The sequence below is a fragment of the Oncorhynchus gorbuscha genome, linkage group LG22 (genome assembly GCF_021184085.1).
Source record: "Oncorhynchus gorbuscha isolate QuinsamMale2020 ecotype Even-year linkage group LG22, OgorEven_v1.0, whole genome shotgun sequence".
Classification (NCBI taxonomy): domain Eukaryota; kingdom Metazoa; phylum Chordata; class Actinopteri; order Salmoniformes; family Salmonidae; genus Oncorhynchus; species Oncorhynchus gorbuscha.
The window spans coordinates 2,606,217-2,631,861 of NC_060194.1; the positions used below are offsets into that span (position 1 = coordinate 2,606,217).

General features: G+C 39.9%; 1 protein-coding gene across 1 annotated transcript in view; it reads left to right on the forward strand.

The window, feature by feature from the left end:
- Nucleotides 1–9,184: 9,184 nt before the first annotated feature.
- basp1 (brain abundant, membrane attached signal protein 1) overlaps nucleotides 9,185–25,645 on the forward strand; it is a 45,807-nt gene continuing 29,346 nt past the window's right edge. The window contains exon 1 of the mRNA XM_046322163.1: nucleotides 9,185–9,335. The gene's annotated coding sequence lies outside the window, so the exon portion shown is untranslated. The remainder of the gene's footprint in view (nucleotides 9,336–25,645) is intronic.

Sequence of the window (25,645 nt, forward strand, 5' to 3'; positions counted from 1 at the left end):
TATTCACATTTTTCATTGAACAAATAATGTTTTATTTGTAAGATGGATAAATAAAGAACAAAATTATTGATTATTATTATATTATTATTTGTGCCCTGATCCTATAAGAGCTCTTTGTCACATCCCACAAGCCGGGTTGTGACAAAAACTCACACTCATTATGTTTAATAAATGTATTGTGTGTTACAATGATGGCAAAAAACAACATTTGAGAGTGCGCTGACCCTGGTGCTAGAGGGGGTACGCTGCTGGAGGTTGAATGCTTGAAGGGGTACGGGATTATAAAATGTTTGGGAACCACTGCTCTAGCAGATCTATTCAATGTGTCTTTAACAATTGTAGGATTACCTTTTGTATGGAAATGAACACAAGTGACAACTCTTCATAAAGGTGGAAACTCTATAGACCCACACAACTATAGACATACAGCACTAGCCAAAAGTTTGGACACACCTACTCATTCAAGTATTTTTCTTTATTTTTACTATTTTCTACATTGTAGAATAATAGTGAAGACAACAAAACTATGAAATAACACATACGGAATCATGTAGTAACCAAAAAAGTGTTAAACAAATCCAAATATATTTTATATTTGAGAATCTTCAAAGTAGCCACCCTTTGCCTTGATGACAGCTTTGCACACTCTTGGCATTCTCTCAACCAGCTTCATGAGGAATGCTTTTCCAACCGTCTTGAAGGAGTTCCCACATATGCTGAGCACTTGTTGGTTGCTTTTCCTTCACTCTGTGGTCCAACTCATCCCAAACCATCTCAATTGGGTTGAGGTCAGGTGACTGTGAAGACCAGGTCATCTGATGCAGCACTCCATCGCTCTCCTTCTTGCTCAAATAGCCCTCACACACCGTAGAAGTGTGTCGGGTCATTGTCCTGTTGAAAAATAAATAATAGTCCCACTAAGTGCAAAACCAGATGGGATAGCATATCGCTGCAGAATGCTGTGGTAGCCATGCTGGTTAAGTGTGCCTTGAATTCTAAATAAATCACAGACAGTGTCACCAGCAAAGCACTCCCACACAATCACTCCTCCTCAATGCTTCACGGTGGGAACCACACATGCGGAGATCATCTGTTCAGCTACTCGGCGTTTCTCTTTGCTTATTTGAGCTGTTCTTGCCATAATATGAACTTGGTCTTTTACAAAATAGGGCTATCTTCTGTATACCACCCCTACCTTGTCACAACACAACTGATTGGATGAAACACATTAAGAAGGAAAGAATTTCCACAAATGAACTTTTAACAAGACACACCTGTTAATTGAAATGCATTCCAGGTGACTATCTCATGGAGCTCGTTGAGAGATTGACAAGAGTGTGTAAAGCTGTCATCAAGGCCAAGGGTGACTACTTTGAAGAATCTCAAATATAAAATATATTTGGATATGTTTAACGCTAGATTTGTTTAACACTTATTTTTTCTTAATGCGTTCGAGACAATCCGTTGTGTTGTGACAAGGTAGGGCTGGTATACAGAAGTCGCCTCTTCACTGTTGACGTTGAGACTAGGGTTTTGCGGGTACTATTTAATGAAGCTGCCAGTTGAGGACTTGTGAGGCGTCTGTTTCTCAAACTAGACACTCTAATGTACTTGTCCTCTTACTCAGTTGTGCACCAGGGCCTCCCACTGCTCTTTCTATTGTGGTTAGAGCCAGTATGCGCTGTTCTGTGAAGGGAGTAGTGCACAGTGCGATCTTCAGTTTCTTGGCAATTTCTCACAGTTTCTTGGCAATTTCTCAATTTCTCTCGCCTTAATTTCTCAGAACAATAATAGACTGACAAGTTTCAGAAGAAAGATCTTTATTTCTGGTCATGTTGAGCCTGTAATCGAACCCACAAATGCTGATGGTCCAGATACTCAACTAGTCTAAAGAAGGACAGTTTTATTGCTTCTTTAATCAGCAGAACAGTTTTCAGCCTTGCTAACATAATTGCAAAAGGGTTTTCTAATGATCAATTAGCCTTTTAAAATTATCAACTTGAACTAGCTAACACAACGTGCAATTGGAACACAGGAGTGATGGTTGCTGATAATGGTCCTCTGTACGCCTATGTAGATATTCCATAAAAAAATCACCTGTTTCTAGCTATAATAGTAATTTACCACATTTACAACAAAATTACTTTGCTTTCAAAAACAAGGACATTTCTAAGTGACCCCAAACTTTTGAACGGTAGTGTACATGTTCACTTAAAAGCTGATGATACAGTCAGGTTCACATATTTTAGTTTAAAAAATCTCTCCAAGATGATTTTATCACTTTACAAAAATGTTTTCTAACAAATCGTTAAGTTTTAAATCCAGCAAAGTCCTTTATCATGCTGTTTGGTACACAGCATAGAATAAACTCCACAGCTGGCAATTTCAAAACTCAAGTGAGGTTTGAGGTTTTGAATGATTTTTTTGGAAAGGATTTTGATTATATCAGAAAAACAATTAACTGTAAGCTTAGGTTACTATACAGATCTAAGAATTGTTTTACTGTATCCATTAGAAAGACCTTAGTAACCCAACTGCTGCTTCCTGGACTATGGTAACGTCATTTATCAAAACACACCCAAGTCCCAGCGGTGGCTCACCATTAGGGCACTCCACTCATCATTGGAAAAGTAAAACTATTTTTATAAAATATAATATAATATAATTTTATATAATTAATGGATTATGTTTTAAATGCTCATAAAAGTGTGGAAAATGTGTAAATGTTCATGTTTCAAAAATATGTTGTTAAAAACAAGCTGTTTACTTAGTTACTACCCCTCAGTGACCTCCAGATAGCTCCACCTCCATGGGCTCATAGGCCATTGGATTGCTCTGGCAGCTATTTGCTATCAGGGGTCACTGAGGGGTAGTAACTAAGTAAACCCAATGAAATCGCTGGATTTCATTGCATATATTTTAACACCACAAAGTAAATGGACCGTCCTGGGGGGATTAAATGTGCATTCATTCAGATCATCTGGGTCTGCTCTTGTCTCCTAGTCTTTCGCGCCAGACAACTTACTTCCTCCACACATGAGACTAGATCAGGTACAGATGGCATTTGTACAAAAAAGAGAAAAGAAAAAGGAAACACTAAGATATCTTGATTACGTAAGTTTATATCTTACGTATCTTGATTACATGTTAGAATCACCTTTGGCAGCGATTACAGAGTCTTTCTGGCCAAGTCTCTAAGAGCTTTGCATACCTGGAATGTACAATATTTGTACATGATTATTTTTTAGAATTCTTAAAGCTCTGCCAAAACTGTAACTTGGCCACTCAGGAACATTCAACATCTTCTTAGTAATCAACTCCAGTGTATATTTGGCCTTGTGTTTTAAGTTATTATTTGTAGGTTTACTTTGGTTTTATTCTGTACAGGCTTCATTCTTTTCACTCTGTCATTTAGGTTAGTATTGTCGATTAAAACTATTATAAAGTCATCATTGGCCTCAGGGTGAAATCCCTGAGCGGTTTCCTTCCTCCCTGGCAACTGAGGATGCCTGTATCTTTGTAGTGACTGGGTGCATTGATACAACATCCAAAGTATACTTAATAGCTTCACCATGCTCAAAGGTATATTCAATATGTATATATATATATTTTTACCAATCTACCTGCCAATAGGCGCCCTTCTTTGAGAGTGATTGGAAAACCTCCCTGGTCTTTGTGGTTGAATCAGTGTTTGAAATTCACTGCTCGACTGCGGGACCTTACACATAATTGCATGTGCAGAGTACAGAAATGAAATAAAAATCATGTTAAACACTATTATTGCACACAGTCTGTCCATGCAACTTATGATGTGACTCATGAACTTATTTAGGCTTGCAATAACAAAAGGGTTGAATAATTATTGACTCAAGACATTTCAGCTTTTCATTTTTTATTAATTTGTAATATATATACAAATGTGGATATATATATATATATAGTTTTTCCACATTTGTATTGTGTGTAGGCTAGTGACATTACAATTCAGGTTGTAACAGAAGAAAATGTGGAAAAAGTCAAGTGCTGTGAATACTTTCTTAAGGCAGTGTAGCTAGTAAGGGAAGACCCCCATGAAATGGACAAAAATGAAAGGCATCTTATTGGCATTGGGCGAACCATATGCATGATCGCAAATACCACTCAAATGGACGGCAGTTCATTAAAAACATATTGCAAGTGGAACATGGCAAATGCCAAGTGTCATACTCCAAAATCCCAAAGGTGGCAAGCGTGCTCCACCGTAGGATTTCAAATGGGAAATGGTCCCAAAGTTAGGTCTCAGGGGGTGAATTTTTTTTGGTCAATTATACATACCACGTATACGTTTATTTTATTTGAGTTTATCCATAAGGCCTATCTTTTGTCCATTTGCCATTTAAGATCATAGCAATATAGCATATGTGTAATGGGCACTGTCCAATTACTTGTTGGTGTTGATTTCAGCCTGTCCATTTGGTGATGGTAAATCTCTCATTATACATACCATGTATACGTTTGTATACATATTGGAAAAGTACAAATGTACACTGTCCATTTCCAATGTATTACAATGGGCATTTAACATCACAAATTGGACATGCTCTAATATACTGCAGAAATGCCCAATTGACTGGTTCATCGAACTCAAGATGGCCGAGCGGTGATAGTGGTTCCTCTCCATTGCTCATTGGTGTTGATTTAAGCCGGCCAACCACAAAGAAATTGAAAACACAGAACACAAAACATAGAATGCCTACCCAAACTCACGCCCTGACCAAACCAAAATAGAGACATTAGAAGGATCTCTAAGGTCAGGGCGTGACAGGGAGTGACAACCAATTTAGTGATTCATACATTGTGTAACGATGAGTCTTATAATGGCATACAACAATTAATCTGCAAAGATTGTTATAAATTACATCTAATTCGCAGAGTAAGGTCTTGGGCAGCGGCCGCTTATTGATTGAAAACTCGGGGTGCGAGGTGCCGCATGACAAAACTATAGTGGTAAGTTTTTGAACTACCGGTAGGTACCTTGAGAAGATATATATAGTGCTGTGCATTTGAACAACAGCATAAATACACCATTTTCACTTTTGCATGACAAGTCTGTTTTGAACAGATTCTACTATTTAGAACGAGCAGCCAGCTCCCGAACGTAAGAGTGCACCATGGAGAAAACAACATGCAGTATGCAGATACAACAAGTGAAAACACATTATCTAACTGGGGATAGATAGCTAACATAATGTCACAAAGCATGTTGCTCTATCCAGTTAACTTTCATTCTGAAATAACTTCAAATTATTATAAATGATAAAACTCTACAGGTTCGGTGGGTCCCCCGTGGGACAGTTGAGCTAACATAGGCTAATACGATTAGCATGAGGTTGTAAGTAACAAGAACATTTCCCAGGACATAGACACATCTGATATTGGCAGAAAGCTTAAATTTGTGTTACTCTAACTGCACTGTCCAATTTACAGTTGCTATTACTGTGAAATAACATCATGCTATTGTTTGAAAAGTTATTAATAAACCAATTAGGAACATTTGGGCAGTCTTGATTTAAAAAAAATTGAACAGAAATGCAATGGTTCATTGGATCAGCCTAAAACTTTGCACATACAGCTGAAATCGGAAGTTTACATACACTTAGGTTGGAGTCATTAAAACTCGTTTTTCAACCACTCCACAAATTTCCTGTTAACAAACTATTGTTTTGGCAAGTTGATTAGGACATCTACTTTGTGCATGACACAAGTAATTTTTCCAACAATTGTTTATAGATTATTCTCTCTTATAATTCACTGTATCACAATTCCAGTAGGTCAGACGTTTACATACACTAAGTTGACTGTGCCTTTAAACAGCTTTGAAAATTACAGAAAATTATGTCATGGCTTTACAAGCTTCTGATAGGCAAATTGACATCATTTGAGTCAATTGGAGGTGTACCTGTGGATGTTTTTCAAGGCCTACCTTCAAACTCAGTGCCTCTTTGCTTGACATCATGGGAAAATCAAAAGAAATCAGCCAAGACCTCAGAATGTTTTTTGTAGACCTCCACAAGTCTGGTTCATCCTTGAGAGCAATGTCTAAATGCCTGAAGGTACCACGTTCATCTGTACAAATAATAGTATGCAAGTATAAACACCATGAGACCACGCAGCCATCATACCGCTCAAGAAGGAGACACATTCTGTCTCCTAAAGATGAGATATAAAAGTATCTATATCCACAGTAAAACGAGTCCTATATCAACTTAACCTGAAATGCTGCTCAGCAAGGAAGAAGCCGCCGCTTCAAAACCGCCCCCAAAAAAGCCAGACTACAGTTTGCAACTGCATATGGGGACAAAGATTGTACTTTTTGGAGAAATGTCCTCTGGAGGTCTACAAACCCTGACTCAGTTACACCAGCTCTGTCAGGAGGAATGGGCAAAAATTCACCCAACTTATTGTGGCAAGCTTGTGGAAGGCTACCCGAAACATTTGACCCAAGTTGACAATTTAAAGGCAACGCTACCAAATACTAATTGAGTGTATGTAAACTTCTGACCCACTGGGAATGTGATGAAAGAAATAAAAGCTGAAAGAAATAAAAGCTGAAATAAATCATTCTCACTATTATTATTCTGACAATTCACATTATTAAAATAAAGTGGGGATCCTAACTGACCTAAGACAGATCATTTTTACTGAAATTAAATGTCAGGAATTGTGAAAAACTGAGTTTAAATGTACTTGGCTAAGGTGTATGTAAACTTCTGACTTCAACTGTACACTGCTGCCATCTAGTGGCCAACATCTAAATTGTACCTGGGCTGGAACACGACATTATGTCCTTTATCTTGCATTTCAAAGATGATGGTACAAAAAATAGAAAAAAAGTTTTTTTCTTTGTATTATCATTTACCATATCTAATGTGTTATATTCTCCTACATTCATTTCACATTTCCACAAACTTTAAAGTGTTTCCTTTCAAATGGTATCTGCATATATGCATATGCATATCCTTGCTTCAGGACCTGAGCTACAGGCAGGTAGAGTTGGGTATGTCATCACAGGCGAAAATTTGAATATCATATCCGAAGGAAAGAAATTCTACAAATGAACTTTTAAGAAGGTATACCTGTTAATTGAAATGCATTCCAGGTGACTACCCCATGAAGCTGGTTGAGAGAATGCCAAGAATGTTAAAGCTGTCATTTGTCATCAAGTCACAGGGTGTCTATTTGAAGAATCTCAAATATAAAATATATTTTGATTGGTTTAACTTTTTTTTTGTTACTACGTGATTCCAAATGTGGTATTTCATAGTTTTTATTTCTTCACTATTATTGCACAATGTAGAAAATAGTCCAAACAAAGAAAAATCCGTGAATGAGTAGGTGTTCTAAAACTTTTCATTGGTAGTGTATGTGGCAGGGTTTACAGACAATCACGGATTACAAAGGGATAACCAGCCAGGTTGAGGACACAAGATGTCCACCATTGTTCCTGTACCGAAGAAAGAAAAGGTAACTGAACTAAATCACTATGGCTCCATAGCACTCACTTCTGTCATCATGAAGTGCTTTGAGAGGCTAGTTAAGGATCATATCACCTCTACCTTACCTGACACCCTAGACCCACTTCAATTTGCATTCCACAGACGATGCAATTGCCATCGCACTGCACACTGCCCTATCCCATCAGGACAAGAGGAATACATTATGTAAGAATGCTGTTTATTGACTATAGCTCAGCCTTCAACACAATAGTAACCTCCAAGCTCATCATTAAGCTTGGGTCCCTGGGTCTGAACCCCGGTCTGTGCAACTGGGTCCTGGACTTCTTGATGGGCCGCCCACAGGTGGTGAAGGTAGGATCCTCAACACAGGGGCCCCACAAGGGTGTGTGCTCAGCCCCCTCCTATACTCCCTGTTCACCCATGACTGCTTGGCCACGCATGCCTCTACCTCAATCATCAACTTTGCAGACGACACAACAGTTGTAGGCCCGATTACCAACAACGACGAGACAGCCTACAGGGTGGAGGTGAGGGCCCTGGCGGAGTGGTGCCAGGAAAGTAACGTTTCCCTCAATGTCAACAAAACGAAACAACTGGCTGTGGACTTCAGAAAACAGCAGAGAGAGCACTCCCCTATCCACACCAGCGGGATCACAGTGGAGAAGGTGAAAAGCTTCAAGTTCCTTGGCGTACACATCACAGATTATTTGAAATGGTCCAACCACACAGACAGTATGGTGAAGAAGGCGCAACAGCGCCTCTTCAACCTTCGGAGGCTGAAGAATTTTGGCTTGGCCCCTAAGACCCTCACAAATGTTTACAGGGACCGAGAGACTGAAAAACAGTTTCTATCTCAAGGCCATCAGACTGTTAAATAGCCATCATTAGCTGGCTACCACCTGGTTACTCAACCCTGCACCTTAGAGGCTACTGCCCTATATACATGGAATCACTAGTCACTTTAAAACATACTGCTTTACTCATTTCATATGCATATACTGTGTTATATTCTACTGTATTTTAGTCAATGCCACTCCGACATTGCTTTTCCTAACTCCATTCTTTACTTTAGATTTGTGTGTATTGTTGTGAATTGTTAGATACTACTGCATTGTTGGAGCTAGGAACGCAAGCATTTCGCTACACCTACAATAACATCTGCTAAATATGTGTATGTGACCAATAACATTTGATTTGATGAATTAAAGATGATAATTGTACAAGATGTGTAAACTCGCCTTTAAGGGGTCTGTGTAAGCGCTTTGTAAGCTCGTTAAGGGCAGCTGTAAGGGCAACGGTTTCACAGACATCATTGGGATTAGGGCAGAGGGCTGCAAAAAAACGCAAGCAGTTTTACAAGCAGTGTGGTTTGTGCTGTTCATGCCTGTGAGGAGCATCTAATGGATCAGCACTCTAGGCTCCAAAGTATGAAATTAGGCGAAGTCAAGAGCAGGTGCTGTGCATGTTTGACCAATGAGCAGAGTGCATCTTGTAAAACCAATCAACCAATGTTTTAACGAGAACATTCGAGCTGATAACAACCTGGACCGATGGTCTCTACACATAATCGAATGCCTATCGTGGCCCATGTGAAAGCCCCTAGGCATTTGTAGATCAGCCCTCCACTTCTAAGCAGCGTCGCGCGCCCAAATGATCGCCAGAATGGAGTGAACCGTGTGCGTGCGTGTGCGTGCGTGTACGCGTGCACGGCGCCAGAGAAATGCAGAGTGAGCCACGCAGAACACTACCATAATAGGCACAAGCTACCACGCGCACAGGCGAAGCCGCTTGTTAAGCTACACTTACTGAAAGGAGGGCTTTGTAACTTCACTGTCAACGGTAAGAATCACTCCATTGAATATTTATTTTAGAAAATCATTAACAATTGCTCAAGTTCGCTTTTGCAAACCGTTTTATTTTCCTGGTGTGTAGATTTTGCTTTTCACCTATCCATTTGGATAGCTAGAGCGCACGTTGGATAATGGGATGTATTTGACAACAAAAAAAATAGCACTTCTGAGTAACTGGAATTGACAATGATTACGTGGACAAATCCTACAAATGTATGAGTAACCTTGTTTGCAATGGAAATGTCATAATTAGTCCGTTTTCCCTTCTATGCAATTCTACCGACAAAATGTCACGATAAAGGGGTGTGTTCTCTTTCTCGTGCACAATGTCTGGTGGAGTATATACCTTTTCCTCCATACAAGTGTTTTACATGTCTTGATGATAGTGTAGTTTATTAATGTATGAGCTCTTTAAAAGTAAATGACTGATTACAAACATTGTGTGCTAATGATGCACAAAGATCACAATTTAGGCTAACCAAAATGCACAGAAACTCCACATTTTATAGAGATTGTGGAACATCTCTCCAAATGGAAACGATAGTGATTCCAGAAATAAGATTATTTGCCCCACCTCTTTTGTGTATGGAGGTGTGACACATTAGCTGTGCTACATGTAACACACACACACACACACACGGTCTTATCTGAACGCGACCGAATTATGTCATAGGTGACTGATTTATTAACGTCATATGTCATCTGAATGTGCACAAATAGGAGATGCTCAGTTCTTGTGTGGCATGTGTGATGAGAAGGGGGTGTAAGGCTACTAGAGTGCCTATCCTTTCGCAAGACCTCTTTAGCATCATTAAAATATTTAGCATCATATCTGATTCGGTTAAATAATAAGTCAAATATCGTTATCATTTTTAGTGTCCATCGTTGCAATTACATCTCAAATACTATTGGGTTGGAGTCGAACTTCGATTAGTAATGCCAAGTCCTTTGTTTGGTTGGGACGCATGCGCATTGCTTTTAGGGTGTGGATGCATGATATTCTACCTTGCTTATCAATTGCGTGTCCCGTAGATCGGTATCCTCATTGATAGCCTAAAATAAGACTTTATTTCGAAAATCGAGAGATGTGAGAATGTGCACGGGTTCTCTTTTTTTACGACAGCGATTAGGGCGGGAATGACACATTTCGAATTGACATATTATATTATCAAATGTATGACCTAAACATTTGGCTTTTATTCAATGACAATTAAAATAGCTCGGGTTCGGTTTCCTTTAATGCATTTTTGTAGGCAATGCAATTTTGGTTTCTGCATCAAGCTACACTGTCACCTATACTTAGGCCACCTGTCAAGAAGCAGCATAATGCATTTCAGTAACTGCTCTGCTATGGATGCATATCATTTTAACTCATCATTTGGGTGTCATCATTAAATCTGCAGGAGGGGAATTGGCTATAAATTGGAGGCAACCTGGTGTCTATTCGATGTTGCTATGAAATTATGGCTGAATAACTCATTCCATAAACTAAGATATAGCCTAGTGGGCACCATCCAAAGTCCATGGACTTTGAAATTTGGTCCGTCCGCCCCGGCTTTGATTTCAACGTCCAAAGTAATCCCGTTTTTCACCGATTGGGACTGGTCTTAATTTCAAACTCCACAGCCGTCTGGTCCTTCACTATAGTACTCTGCTGTGATCTACTGTCCAAACTCCACAGCCGTCTGGTCCTTCACTATAGTACTCTGCTGTGATCTACTGTCCAAACTCCACAGCCGTCTGGTGCTTCACTATAGTACTCTGCTGTGATCTACTGTCCAAACTCTACAGCCGTCTGGTCCTTCACTATAGTACTCTGCTGTGATCTACTGTGCTGTCCAAACATAAACGTCTATGTTTGGGCCAAATCGAGGCCTTTACAGACAGAAATACTCCTCAGCCCCCCCCCCCCCATTACTTACAATAGCATTCACACTGATATAAGGGCTATTGTTCAGGGCCCGGTTTCCCAAAAGCATGTTAAGTTCATCATTAGACCCTTCGTAGGATCATCGTTAAATCTCCGAGCTGTTTCCCAGAACCAGCGTTAACGTTGCACTTGAAAACGAACGCAATCGAATGCCTGCCTCAGACCACTTGATGCGCAGCGCATCGTCATATACTGTTTTACCCTCCTGTGTCACTTGATTTATTTGTCTATCTGTGACCGCAGATTACTTAAGAACAAAGTTGACTGCAAAAAAAAAAATCATATTCAGTCGAGTTCTATTACTTGTAGGCTAGGCTACTGTCTGTAATTTGTCTCAATATATTTAATGATGTGTAGCCTAACGTGCCAAAACTGTGATCTAATGCATTTTTATTGGGTAAGCATTAGAATAAGCCACGTCAATATTTGCAGCTGTTGCGGATACATTTCTCTAGGAGCTGATCTGTCATCAGCATTTTGAAATAATTCTAATGTTAAGGTAAGATTTGAATTGAGAACGCTGAAGCCAGATCAGGATCGACATATGTTACATATTCCGTCATTGTAGGAACGATGCATTGTTAAAACACTCGTAAACCTAATCCATTGCTATCGGGGAAACTGGGCTCTGTACAGAACAGTAATGTTCATACAGTAAATGAAGTGTGAGTACAGTAAAGTTCAGTATAATGTACTATATTGTACTGAACTCCACTCTACTTGACTGTACTCTATGAAGTAAACTCTACTGTAGGCCTACTCTACTGTATTGTGCTGAACTAAATGCAACTTTGCTCTACTGTGCTGTATTGTACTTAAACTATGATTGGTTCAGATTTGGCCCAGTCCGGGCAGACCAAATATGGTCTTGTTTTGGGGGTGAGTTCATTTCGAATAATACTCAGCATGCTATGAAAGAGTACATTTACATTTGAGGCTTTTAGCAGAAGTGTGTCCAGAGCGACTTACAGTCAGTGCATTTAACTAAGGTAGATAAACAACCCACCTATCATATTCACAGCAAGAAACTTTTCTGTAAATGTTACTGAGAACGTTACTGATAAATAAACCGTTGCAAAGTAGACTAAATGATTACGAATACAGGAATGGTGTTGCTGTAAGCTTATGGCTAGCTACATATGATCTTATTTATTATTGGGGTTTTGCTGTTACCGGTAGGGTGCAATGGTATGTCTTATTTAGGGGATCCAATTCCACGGGTGGAAGCAGAAAATTGAACACAAATGGCTTCTTTGTTGAACTGCCAATGAATGGGATTATGTGTTTCACGTTCACATAATACTGTTTCTGTTTTAATTGAAAACCAAGCAGTTAGCACACTTGGACAGAGGGTACAGAGAATGTAGTAGGAACATAGACAGGTGCTCAGGACATTGCTCTCACTGCTAACTCTAGCCACATCCACTAAACCTCTAATTAGCTTTTGGCTGGGATTCATGCTAATAGGCAGAATGTAAGTATATTAATTTAGATTGACAAAATAAAGAACAAACAAACAACCCCAAACCAATGTTGAAATAATCTAAAATGGCCCTTTGACTACTACATTAGACCATTTTACAGTTAATAGGATGGGTTCCTTAGAATTTACTAGGAGTCATACATAGGGAGTATTTAATCATATAATGTTTGTTTCTCGATCTAGAAAAAAACAAACAATTGAACAAATAGTATCCTGCACTCATGGTAGCCTATAGGCGATATGATTCCCTTCTCCTGCAAAATGTCTAAATGAAAGCATATACACTACCTTTTCAAAAGTTTGGGGTCACTTAGAAATGTTTTTTGGACCATTTAAAAAAACATCAAATTGATCAGAAATACAGTGTTGACATTGTTAATGTTGTAAATGACTGTTGTAGCTGGAAGCTGCCAGTTCAGGACTTGTGAGGCATCTGTTTCTCAAACTAGACACACTAATGTACTTGTCCTCTTGCTCAGTTGTGCACCGGGGCCTCCCACTCTATCTATTGTGGTTAGTGCCAGTTTGCGCTGTTCTGTGAAGGGAGTAGTACACAGAATTGTATGAGATCTTCAATTTCTCACATGGAATAGCCTTAATTTCTCAGAACAGTAATAGACTGAGTTTCAGAAGGAAATCCTTTGTCTCTGGCCATTTTGAGCCTAAAATCGAACCCACAAATGCTGATGTTCCAGCTCCTCAACTAGTCTAAAGAAGGCCAGTTTTATTGCTTCTTTAATCAGATCAACAGTTTTAACCTGTGATAAAATAATTGCAAAAGGTCTTCTAATGATCAATTAGCCTTTTAAACTGATAAACTTGGATTAGCTAACACAGCGTGCCATTGGTACACAGGAGTGATGGTTGCTGATAATGGGCCTCTGTACGCCTATGTAGATATTCAATTAAAAATCAGCCGTTTCCAGCTACAAGTCATTTACAACTTTGACAATGTGTACACTGTATTTCTGATCAATTTGATATTATTTTAATGGACAAAAACAATGCTTTTCTTTCAAAAACAAGGACATTTCTAAGTGACCCCAAACTTTTGAATAGTAGTGTATGTTTTATGCCCACTACGGTCATGCTTCAGATATAACAGCAATGCAACATTTCCTCGTCCCCAGTCTCTATACTGTGAGCACCATCTGTCACACAACACCCTGTCTGCCAAGAAATCATGACTGCAATACAAACTGACAATGCGATTTAATGCAGCCAGAACCCTCAAACCGATTCAAGATACCTTGATGTGACCATATCCAAGACCGAGCCTAACTTTTAACCAAATTTGCTCTGCGTTTGGTGTCAAATTTATCATTATATACAATGGGCTCTATTTTCGGCTGGCACTAAGGCGGCACTAGTGTCCAATGCACGTTACTTTGCAATCGTCATGCGATACTGCCGCACTGGCATTTTCCAGCCCTAACGCCAGGTTTGGTCACTTACCTGTCTTACGTCAGCTTGCTTGCGCTCAGATGGGGGGGGGGGGGGGGAGGAGAGGATATTTGAGGTGTGCCCTTCAACATGATCCAAATGGCTAATTTCAGGTAGCGCTGATGGATATTTAAGACCAACCAAAGGCTGCTTTTAGTGGTAATGCTGATCGTTATAGAATTTAGGCCTTATGAATCATTCATTTAATCTTGCCTATGGACCATGTCCATGATTCAATTCACAGTAGGCCTAGTCCTTATATCAATGTGAATGCGATTTAAGCCATGCTATTACTTAGAACAATGTGGACTGAAAATTAAGTTAACCCTGAACTCCACCCCTACGCTAAATAGGTTAAGGTTATATAGTTAGTTGAAATGTTACTGATAGTCTGTAGAGCATCTATAGATGGACTATCCAAATCAAGTGTAAACAAATGTCTTATTCCCTTCTGAAAATACAAGGTGCAAATGCTTGGTAGTAGCTTAGCAAATCTGGTCCTAGAGGTAGAGGGAGAGAGATGAGTGGCTTAAATCATGTAAGATATGATGGGATACCGTTGAGTCCTAGTTAAGTCAGCTTTCATTTAGTGTGTGAGTGTTCAAGAGTGGGTGCTGAAGAGAATATTACAGTATTTTCTCAATGTTTTTTTTATAGGGCAAGAGGGGAATCAAAGGCTTGTCAAAAACATTCAATTGTGTGTGGGGGAGGGGTTATAGATGTGCATGTTGGGGTGAGTGAGCATTGTGTGCTTTGAGTGTATTGCAGAGAGAGAGAGAATGTATCTGTGTGTTAACAAGAAAGTGTGTGTGTGTCCGGACCCCTCTCTAGCATGTGGTTCGGAGGACAGTACCCGGTCTCCCAGCGCCTCCCCTATCTGCCTGGCCACTCTGTGCAGACTTGACCACTGTTGTGGCTTTGCCCATGTCTGCCCTGATGCTGCCCACTCAACCACACATTGAAGGGGTCAATGAGAAGCTGTCTTAATAGGACCAGCCCTGTCAGTCTGAGGTAGAGGGATTTTTAAAATTTTATTTAACCTTTATTTTGACAGGGAGTCAATGCTGAGACAAAGGTCTCTTTTCCAGATGAGCACCACAAGATTAAACTACACATTCATATACACAGTAAAATATTTGTATTTTTTTAGGGAAACTCATTGGCTGCTAATAAAACAAAAGAGAACATTATTACACCACTACATATCTACAATACAAAAATGTATAATACCACCATACAACAATATTACAATATCTGTTTGTATGTGTGTGTCTGCTCTTGTATCTCTTCAGTCTCCACTGTTCCATAAAGTGTATTTTCATCTGTTTATAAATCTGATTCTACTGCTTGCATCAGCTTCTTGATGTGGAATAGAGTTCCATGTAGCCATGGCTCTATGTAGTACTGTGTGACTCAGTCTGTTCTTGACTGGTGGCATGTCTTGTGGGGTATGCATGGGTGTCTGAGCTGTGTGCTAGTAGTTTAAACCGACACCTTAGTGCATTCAGCATGTCAACACTTCTTACAAAAACAAGTAGTGATGAAGTCAATCTCTCCTGTCATGAATGTTAGCTGTCTGTGTACTTTTAAGGGCCAGCCGTGCTGCTCTGTTCTGAGCAATTTGTAGTTTTCCAAGGTCCCTCGGTGGCACAAGACCACACGACTGAACAGTAGTCCAAGTGTGAAAAACTAGAGCCTGTAGGATCTGCTTTGTGGCATGTCTTTACTAATGCCAGTGGCATGTTTTTAGTAAAGATTGAAAAAAGCAAGGGGCCTAGACAGCTGCCCTGGGGAATGCCTGACTCTTATGTTGAAGAGGCTTCCATTAAAGAACATCCTCAGTGTTCTATTAAACAGGTAACTGTGTATCCATAATATAGCATGGTGTGTAAAGCCATAATGCATATGTTTTTCTATTCAGCAGACTGATCGATAATGTCAAATACCACAGTGAAGTCTAAAAAACAGCCCCCACAATCTATCATCAGTTTCTCTCAGCCAATCAGTCATTTGTGTAAGTGCCATGCTTGTTAAAGTGCTTCTCTATAAGCGTGCTAAAAGTCTGTTGTCAATTTGTTTCTGTAGTATAGCATTGTATCTGGTCAAACACCAAGCTTACTAAGGGTTGATAACAGGCTGATTTTGGTTGGCTATTTGATTATGTAAACGGGGCTTTACTATTCTAGCGGAATGACTTTTGCTTCCCTCCAAGCCTGAGGGCACACACTTTCTAGTAGGCTTAGATTGAAGATGTGGCAAATAGGAGTGGCAATATCATCCGCTGTTATCCTCAGTAATTTTTCGTCCAAGTTGTCAGAACCCGGTGGCTTGTCATTGTTGATTGACAACCATATTTTTTTCACCTTTCCACACTCTCTTTACGGATTGCAAAACTACAATGCTTCTCATAATAATAATAATAATAATGTCTTTCATAAGTTGATCAGTTAAACTTGGATGTGTAGTTTCAGTGTTTTGTTTCTGGCATGTTTGCTAATCTTGGCAATAAAAAATATAATTAAAGTAATTGTCAATATCATTGGATTTTGTGATGAATGAGCCATCTGATACTTTAAGTAATTTGGACTTAAACCCATAAATCACGATAGCCTGCGTTCTGTCACTCAGATAATCATGAAACCATGAACAGGCGTCAGAGCTCAGGCCTATCGAGGACAACTTATTCAATAAAGTAGCATGATCAACAATATCAAAAGCTCTTGACAGGTCCACAAACAAAGCAGCACATTTTAATTTAGAGTCTAGGGAATGAGAGAAGGAAGTGGGGTGGGGGTATGCTGTCTAGCCACGTTTATACCTGGTACTAATATGCGTCCTTTGTCCTGATCTTGTCCAACTGATCTTGTGCCTAACTACCTCCATATGTATTGTAGACAGATCTTGACAGTTAAACCATTTAAATCATCATTATCCGGCTTTCTAAAATCATTGACAGGTGGCACCACCAACACGTATGACATAAATAAGTATCATTTTGAAGAATATCTGTCAAATGATTTGCGTACAGGGAGGCACCAGGACATTTAGCATGTGTAGATGCATATATGAAAATGTGGGCACAACCAGAATGTGAACAAGTTCAGGACAAAGGATTCATGTTAGCGCCAGGTATAAACAAATCTTCAATTTGGGTTAAAAGGCAACAGGCCTAAGGGATTGACATGCAGAAAAAGAGCATAGTGCGGGATGTGCTATTTTAAGAGTGAGGACTCTATCTGTATCTCTGAAGCGTTACAGATTGTGCGATCTAAATGTATGAACCAACATATTCACCTTTTACCGTGAATGCAGTCAACGCTAATGCGGGAACATTTTCTTTAGTGGATAAAAGCAGTAGGCCTGAAGCAAAATGTGTACCTTAACGCAAAAACGCAATGCAAGAACGCAATTAGGCTCGGTAATTGCTTTTTTTGCATTGCGTAATTGCGTAATGGATAAATTAGTGTTAAGAGACACAGCAGGTAGACACTGGGATGTAGGTGTGCATGAGTGGAGTGTTGGTGGCAGCTGGGGGATCCAGTCTGGAGTAGTAGTGATTGACAGGGGATGACTAGACAAAACCAAGGGATGCTAGTCATCAGGACTTTTCTTTACAGTGATTGTGGGAAGCCAAGTGGCGAGGAGCCAAGTGGCAAAGTCAGAAGTTTACATAAACCTTAGCCAAATACATTTAAACTCAGTTTTTCACAATTCCTGACATTTAAACCTAGTAAAAATTCCCTGTCTTAGTTCAGTTAGGATCACCACTTTATTTTAAGAATGTGGAATGTCAGAAAAATAGTGATTTATTTCAGCTTTTATTTCTTTCATCACATTCCCAGTGGGTGAGACGTTTACATACACTCAATTAGTATTTGGTAGCATTGCCTTTAAATTGTTCAACTTGGGTCAAAAGTTTCAGGTAGCCTTCCCCAAGCTTCCCACAATAAGTTTGGTGAATTTTTGCCCATTCCTCCTCCTGACAGAGCTGGTGTAACTGAGTCAGGTTTGTAGGCCTCCTTGCTCACACATGCTTTAGCAATTCTGCCCACAATTTTTTTTTCTGAGGTTATGGCTGATTTTCTTTTGATTTTCCCATGACGTCAAGCAAAGATGCATGGAGTTTGAAGGTAGGCCTTGATATAAATCCACAGGTACACCTCCAATTGACTCAATGTCAATTAGCCTATCAGAAGCTTCTAAAGCCATGACTTAATTTTCTAGAATATTCCAAGCCTTTTTTAAAAAGCACAGTCAACTTAGTGTATGTACACTTCTGACCCACTGGAATTGTGATGAATTGAAATACCATTTTTGGAAAAATTACTTGCCAAGAATATAGTTTAACAACAAATTTGCGGAGTGATTGAAAAACAGATTTTAATGACTCCAACCGAAGTGTATGTAAACTTCCAACTTCGTATGTACGTACCAGTCAAAATTGTGGACACATACTAATTCCAGGGTTTATCTTTATTTTTACTATTGTAGAATAATAGTGTAGGAAGGACACATGGAATCATGAGATTTTTAGCTGGGTTTTTGTTTGGGAAGTTTTTCCAAGGCTCCATCTGTTGAAATTGAATTATATTCATGTTATTTCCAACAACCTAAGAGCAACTCTGCTGTAAATTCAGCTGCATGTTGAAATGGCTGAAAGGCCAGTCTCTTTGGCAAGTAGTGGAAGGTCAGCTAAAAAGACTGTTACAGATGAGATATTCCCCTCCTGGATCAATATATATATATATTTTTTATAGTGCCCCTTGTGTGCACTTATGGTAATATCGTATATGTCGGTATGGTACAGAAATGTTATGAAAGTCTATGTTCCCATCCAAACCCTAATGGAATCACATGGTGGTGAGATATTCTGTAGCTAAGGTAATGTCAGCCGATTGAATTATGAACATTGTAAAATGCCAAATTCCTAAGCCAGTGGTCGCCAACCAGACATTCCTAGTCGATCACAAACATTTCTGTAAGAAAAGACAACGATAGAGGCTTGGGCTCTTTTTTTAAATGATTTGTCTTGCGCTGTTGGCTGTAGGTGCACTTGATTCAGAAGCCTGAGTAGACAACGTGTTCCCATTTTGAACCATTTAATTTGTCTGAAAAGACTAACTCTGCCGTCGGACCAGGAGATCTGTGGCTAAATCGAGCCTACTGCACTGGCCAATCAGATGGGCACGGAGATTTGTGCTACAGTGCTTCCACGACCAGTGGCGACCCGTCATTCGGGGAGAGCCCCACCTGTTTCGCAAAATAAATGGGAGGGGTTGAATGGAGATCAAACTGGATGGACATTAGAAATAGAGGAAGGACTAAAAACAAACAAAATATAACTATTGTAAAATTGTCTGTAAAAAGTAAATAAACTGAAGGCAGAAGCTTACGTGTTACTGTTTATTAGTTTACTCCAATTGGGGTGGTAGGGTTTGCGGGGAATAATAAAGGTATGTACATGTATGTATTAGAGGTCGACAGATTTAATAGGAACAGCCGATTAATTAGGGCCGATTTAAAAAAGTTTTCACAAAAATGGAAATCGTTTTTTTGGGGTGCCAATTTATTTTTTATTTTTTTATATATACCTTTATTTAACTAGACAAGTCAGTTAAGAACACATTCTTATTTTCAATGACGGCCTAGGAACGGTGGGTTAACTGCCTTGTTCAGGGGCAGAATCACTTATTTTCACCTTGTCAGCTCGGGATTCAATCTTGCGACCTTACAGGTAACTAGTCCAACGCAATAACGACCTGCCTCGCTCTCGTTGCACTCCACAAGGAGACTGCCTGTTACGCAAATGCAGTAAGCCAAGGTAAGTTGCTAGCTAGCATTAAACTTATCTTACAAAAAACAATCCATCATAATCACTAGTTAACTACACATGGTTGATGATATTACTAGATATTTTCTAGCGTGTCCAGCGTTGCATATAATCTGACTGAGCATACAAGTATCTGACTGAGTGGTGGTAGGCAGAAGCAGGAGCGTAAACATTCATTCAAACAGCACTTTCGTGTGTTTTGCCAGCAGCTCTTCGTTGTGCGTCAAGCATTGCGCTGTGTATGACTTCACGCCTATCAACTCCCGAGATGAGGCTGGTGTAACCGATGTGAAATGGCTACATAAAGAGCTCTACATAAAGAGCTCTCAAATGCCCATCCAAGCTCAAAGTCATTGGCCACAGATACAATTAGTCACCATAATGAATCAAGTTGACAATCTACTGGCAAATCCTTGTCATATGAAGAGAAATTATAGATAAAACGTATTGTTGCTCATTGGCTGTTGGACATAAACATTACACAACAATTTTCTATGTAGGATATGTTGAAAAATAATATTTAGACATGTTGTACTTTCCTTAATGTAATGTATTTGACAAACAAGCACACAACAAGAAAATTGTTTGAGAAAGGTGAAATTTTTGCAGTGAACCACTGGTGTAACCACAGGTTGTTTTCCCCAAAGGCAGGCAGGGTCAAGACGTTATATCTAATACCAACTGGGGCATACGTTCTCTCTCTCGCAGATTTATGGCTAGAAAGTTTGGACTGTAGTGTAAGGTAATCAGTCCATCCAGTATGCATAATAATACAGTCCACACTGAAAGACGATTACTAGAATGTTTAATTTTGGAATATGCTAGACCAATAATGTACCAAAAACACCTTAAATGTTTTATGCTGTGTATAATATGACAATCATTATTTTAATTCTGTTTTTTGGGGGGGCATATACAGTTGAAGTCAGAAGTTTACATACACTTAGGTTGGAGTCATTAACTTGTTTTTCAACCACTCCACACATTTCTTGTTAGCAAACTATAATTTTGGCAAGTCGGTTAGGACATCTACTTTGTGCATGACACAAGTCATTTTTCCAACAATTGCTTACAGACTGATTTATATCACTTATTCACTGTATCACAATTCCAGTGGGTCTGCAGTTTACATTAAGTTGACTGTGCCTTTTAAACAGCTTGGAAAATTCCAGAAAATGTCATGGCTTTTGACGTTTCTAATTGAAGTCAATTGGAGGTGTACCTATGGATGTATTTCAAGGCCTACCTTCAAACTCGGTGCCTCTTTGCTTGACATCATGGGAAAATCAGCCAAAACCTCAAAACAAATTACATTTACATTTAAGTCATTTAGCAGACGCTCTTATCCAGAGCTACTTACAAATTGGTGCATTCACCTTATGACATCCAGTGAAACAGTCACTTTACAATAGTGCATCTAAATCTTAAAGGGGGGGGGTGAGAGGGATTACTTATCCTATCCTAGGTATTCCTTAAAGAGGTGGGGTTTCAGGTGTCTCCGGAAGGTGGTGATTGACTCCGCTGTCCTGGCGTCGTGAGGGAGTTTGTTCCACCATTGGGGGGCCAGAGCAGCGAACAGTTTTGACTGGGTAGAGCGGGAGCTGTACTTCCTCAGTGGTAGGGAGGCGAGCAGGCCAGAGGTGGATGAACGCAGTGCACTTGTTTGGGTGTAGGGCCTGATCAGAGCCTGGAGGTACTGAGGTGCCGTTCCCCTCACAGCTCCGTAGGCAAGCACCATGGTCTTGTAGCAGAAATTGTAGACCTCCACAAGTCTGGTTCATCCTTCAGGAGTTTGGAAATTGCTCAAGGTACCACGTTCATATGTACAAACAATAGTACACAAGTATAAACACCATGGGACCATGCAGTCGTCATACCGCTCAGGAAGGAGACACGTTCTGTCTCCTAGAGATAAATGTGCGAAAAGTGCAAATCAATCCCAGAACGACAGCAAAGGACTTGGAGGGAATAGGTACAAAAGGATCTATATCCACAGTAAAACGAGTCCAATATCGACATAACCTGAAAGGCCGCTCAGCAAGTAAGAAGCCACTGCTCCAAAATCGCCATTTAAAAAAAGAAGAAAAAAGCCAGACTATGGTTTGCAACTGCACATGGGGACAAAGATGATAATTTTTGGAGAAATGTCCTCTGGTCTGATCTGATGTAATAAAAATAGAACGGTTTGGCCATAATGACCATCGTTATGTTTAGAGGAAAAAGGGAGGGGCTTGCAAGCCCTCCAACCGTGAAGAATGGGGATGGCAGCATGTTGTGGGGGTGCTTTTCTGCAGGAGGGACTGGTGCACTTCACAAAAAAGATGGCATCCATGAGGAAGCAAAATGATGTGCATATATTTAAGCAACATCTCAAGACATCAGTCAGGAAGTTAAAGCGAACCAGGGACCCTCTGCATCAACAACAGTCACCCTCGAAGCATCGTTAAAAAAGGCAATGCTACCAAAATACTAAATGAGTGTACGTAAACTTCTGACCCACTAGGAATGTGATGAAGGAAATAAAATCTGAAATAAATAATTCTCTCTATTCTGACATTTCACATTCTTAAAATAAAGTGGTGATGTTCAACCTGTTGTTGAACTTTTACGATACCGTTTTGATTTTTCGATTGCATTTGCATTGATGTCAGTGGTTCGAAGGACAATGGGTCTCTAATGGCATGGCACTCAGCGCTCTAACAGTTGCTAGCGAGTTGGGTACTACCAACACATGTACATAAGTGGAGTTTACCGGGACTCAACAGTCACGTGGAATTTCCTGTTTGGCTGTAATAAGGTCACTGCAACAGCCCTAGCCATACCGTATTTGTGGGCTTGAGAACAAACGTTACGACCCCGCCTGAAACTCCTTCCATTCACCTCTGTTATGGTAACAAAACTGCCTCATTTGCGATGTGATTTGTAGATTTTGGCGCAATTGGTATGGGCAGAATGTTAATCTTTTTGTAGTGGTTTTTTTCCCCAATTAAAATAAAATGCATTTTGCCTATAGCGAGTGCCAAACACTGACTGCACATTCCTCAAGATTGTCTATTCGAACAATTTAAAAGTATATGCTACAGCCCATACATGCTACATCCATACTACAGCCCACACAAATTTGTTCAATATTTTGTTTATCAAAAGATAGAAACACAATCTCCTGCCTTGATAAAGGCTAAATCCTTTGCCAAGATATGCCACACCTGACAAGCTAATTTAACAGCATGATTATTACTCTACAATGTGCAGTTTTGTCACATCACAATGCCACAGATATCAAAAATGTCAAGGGAGCGCGCAATTGGCATGCTGACTAAAGGAATGTCAAAGAGCTGCTTCCAGATAAATAAATGTTAATTTCTCCACCATAAGCCGTCTCCAATGTTGTTTTAGAGAATTTGGCAGTACGTCCAACTTGTGTCACAACCGCAGACCACGTGGATCCACATCAGCCCAGGACCTCCACATCCGGCCTCTACACCTCTGAATTTATTGTTTTCCTCCACTCCAATGGCCATGCATCGCGCTGGACTGATAGGTTATCTTCGATGGACTGGCCGCTGCTTGGAGGTGTTCGCTCACCGATGGAGAATAGTCGGTGGGACCTTTTGTTGCTGAATTGCGGGATGATCCACTCCTGGACCTGGCTGGCTTCCAGATAATTAAATGTTAATTTCTCCACCATAAGCTGTCTCCAATGATGTGGTGGGGAGACACATCATCAGAAGTCGAGGGTGGCGTCCTCCACTTTCTGAGCCCTCTGCGGTGACTGGATTCATGACTGGGATGCTTCGCTGCTCTGGAGCCTGATGTCCCGGCGCCATCTTCTCATGGAGTGTTGGACGTTTCTTCCGTATCTGCCAACGTTGTGATGGCATCGCCGGGGTCTAAGGTGGGTTCTGCTTTACCGGGGTCAACTGCGGGCTCTGCTATTCCTGTCATTGTGCGGGTTGAGTTAGAGGAGCCCCTGGTTGGGCTGAGGGCTCCAGCTCGAAATGGACAACAGCCATTATTTCAGACCTCCATGGTTAGATTGGAGTTCTGAAATACCCGTACACTTCGTTTTCCTGGAACTAGGGTATTAGAGTTATCAGAAGTCAAGCCCATCGTCAAACAGATTCCTGCTCTCAAGGCAGTTGCGTTGCATATGTGTGTGAAATCTGTAAAGCTATGAGACAATTTCTTACAGCTCTTGGAGAATGCTCAGAAATTAGCAGGACATCTAATTGTCTCAGGCCCAATTCCATCTCCTTGCTGTTGCAGGCCTGAGTCTTTTTAGCCATCTTTGGTCTCCTTCACCCATGATTCATGCATCTTACCAAGGACTAGGGCGTGTCCTTCATTGACAACTTTGACTCTGGAATGGGCCTGGCTACTTTGGAAGATTGAATTCACCTATTTGAAAATTGGAAAGGTTCTTGGTCAACTAAATTGATGTGAGGACAATATTAGCCTTATATGCAAGTCAGTTTTTACCATCTCCTCTTTGGTCACTATGGGAGTTCAACATGTTGTATCTGATTGCTATTCCTACTTTTCCTAATAGGTGTAATCCAATCCAGTCTCCTGTTCTTAAATCTCAAAGTAATCTGACTTTTATTGAGAAACTGATTTTAAATCCAGAAAATGTTTGACAGTTTTTCATCTTAACATTCATATTTTATTACATGAAATGGATAATGTCAACATCTGGCCCTCTCAGGCAGACCCTGAATTTATTTTAAAATCTGAATACTGGTTAACTGATAGCAACCTGAGTCCAGGGTTTTATGGATGGTTACAATGTGTTTAGGGCTGATACGAAAGGCAAAGGTGGTGGTGTTGCTATTTCTACAAATCTTATTTTTGTGTTTGTTAAAGGCTACCTATATTCCTAAACCATTTGAATTGTTGGCTTTAAGTCTTCAGTTGGATTCCTTTTTTTAACCCTTCGACCAGAAGTATGTACTGAACAAACTCACTGATTTAGTTGCAGTTTTTACTACCCCAGAGGTGTTGATCGCTGGAGATTTTAATCTTGCATGGGGAACAGTCAGGCTATTTTGAGAATTCTGTGAGTAAAACTAGTTAATAAAGCAAAATCTTAGTGTATTAACATAATAATAATATCTGAATGTACAGGGTACCCAGCAACATTTTGGAAAGCTGTTATGTCTCTTACAGGGGGGTCTCCTCTTCTCTTCCCCCTGAAAATGTATTTAGATTCCGGCCCTATTACCAACAAAATTGATATCATTAATGCATTTAATCACCATTTTTATCTCTGCGGGTTATATATTTGAATGTATTTCAAAGCCAACGCTTCAATTGTAGTTTGTATGTTGATGGTGAAAATCTATTGAATAATTCAGTCTTTTTGGAATTTCTTTGATAAAGAAATCCTGGATGCTTTGCTATCATTAGACAACAACCAACAATCAACAGGGGCTGTTAATTTGGCGCCTAGTGTGCTTAAGTGTGCAGCTCCCTTTTTTAATGCTGGCTCAGTAGCCAACGTTGTTAAATAAATGCTGTAAGGAAGTATTCCAAAATCATGGAAATCCACATATGTGGCGCTACGAATGATCGTGACAACTATCGCCCCATTTCAAGACCACCTTCTTTAACCAA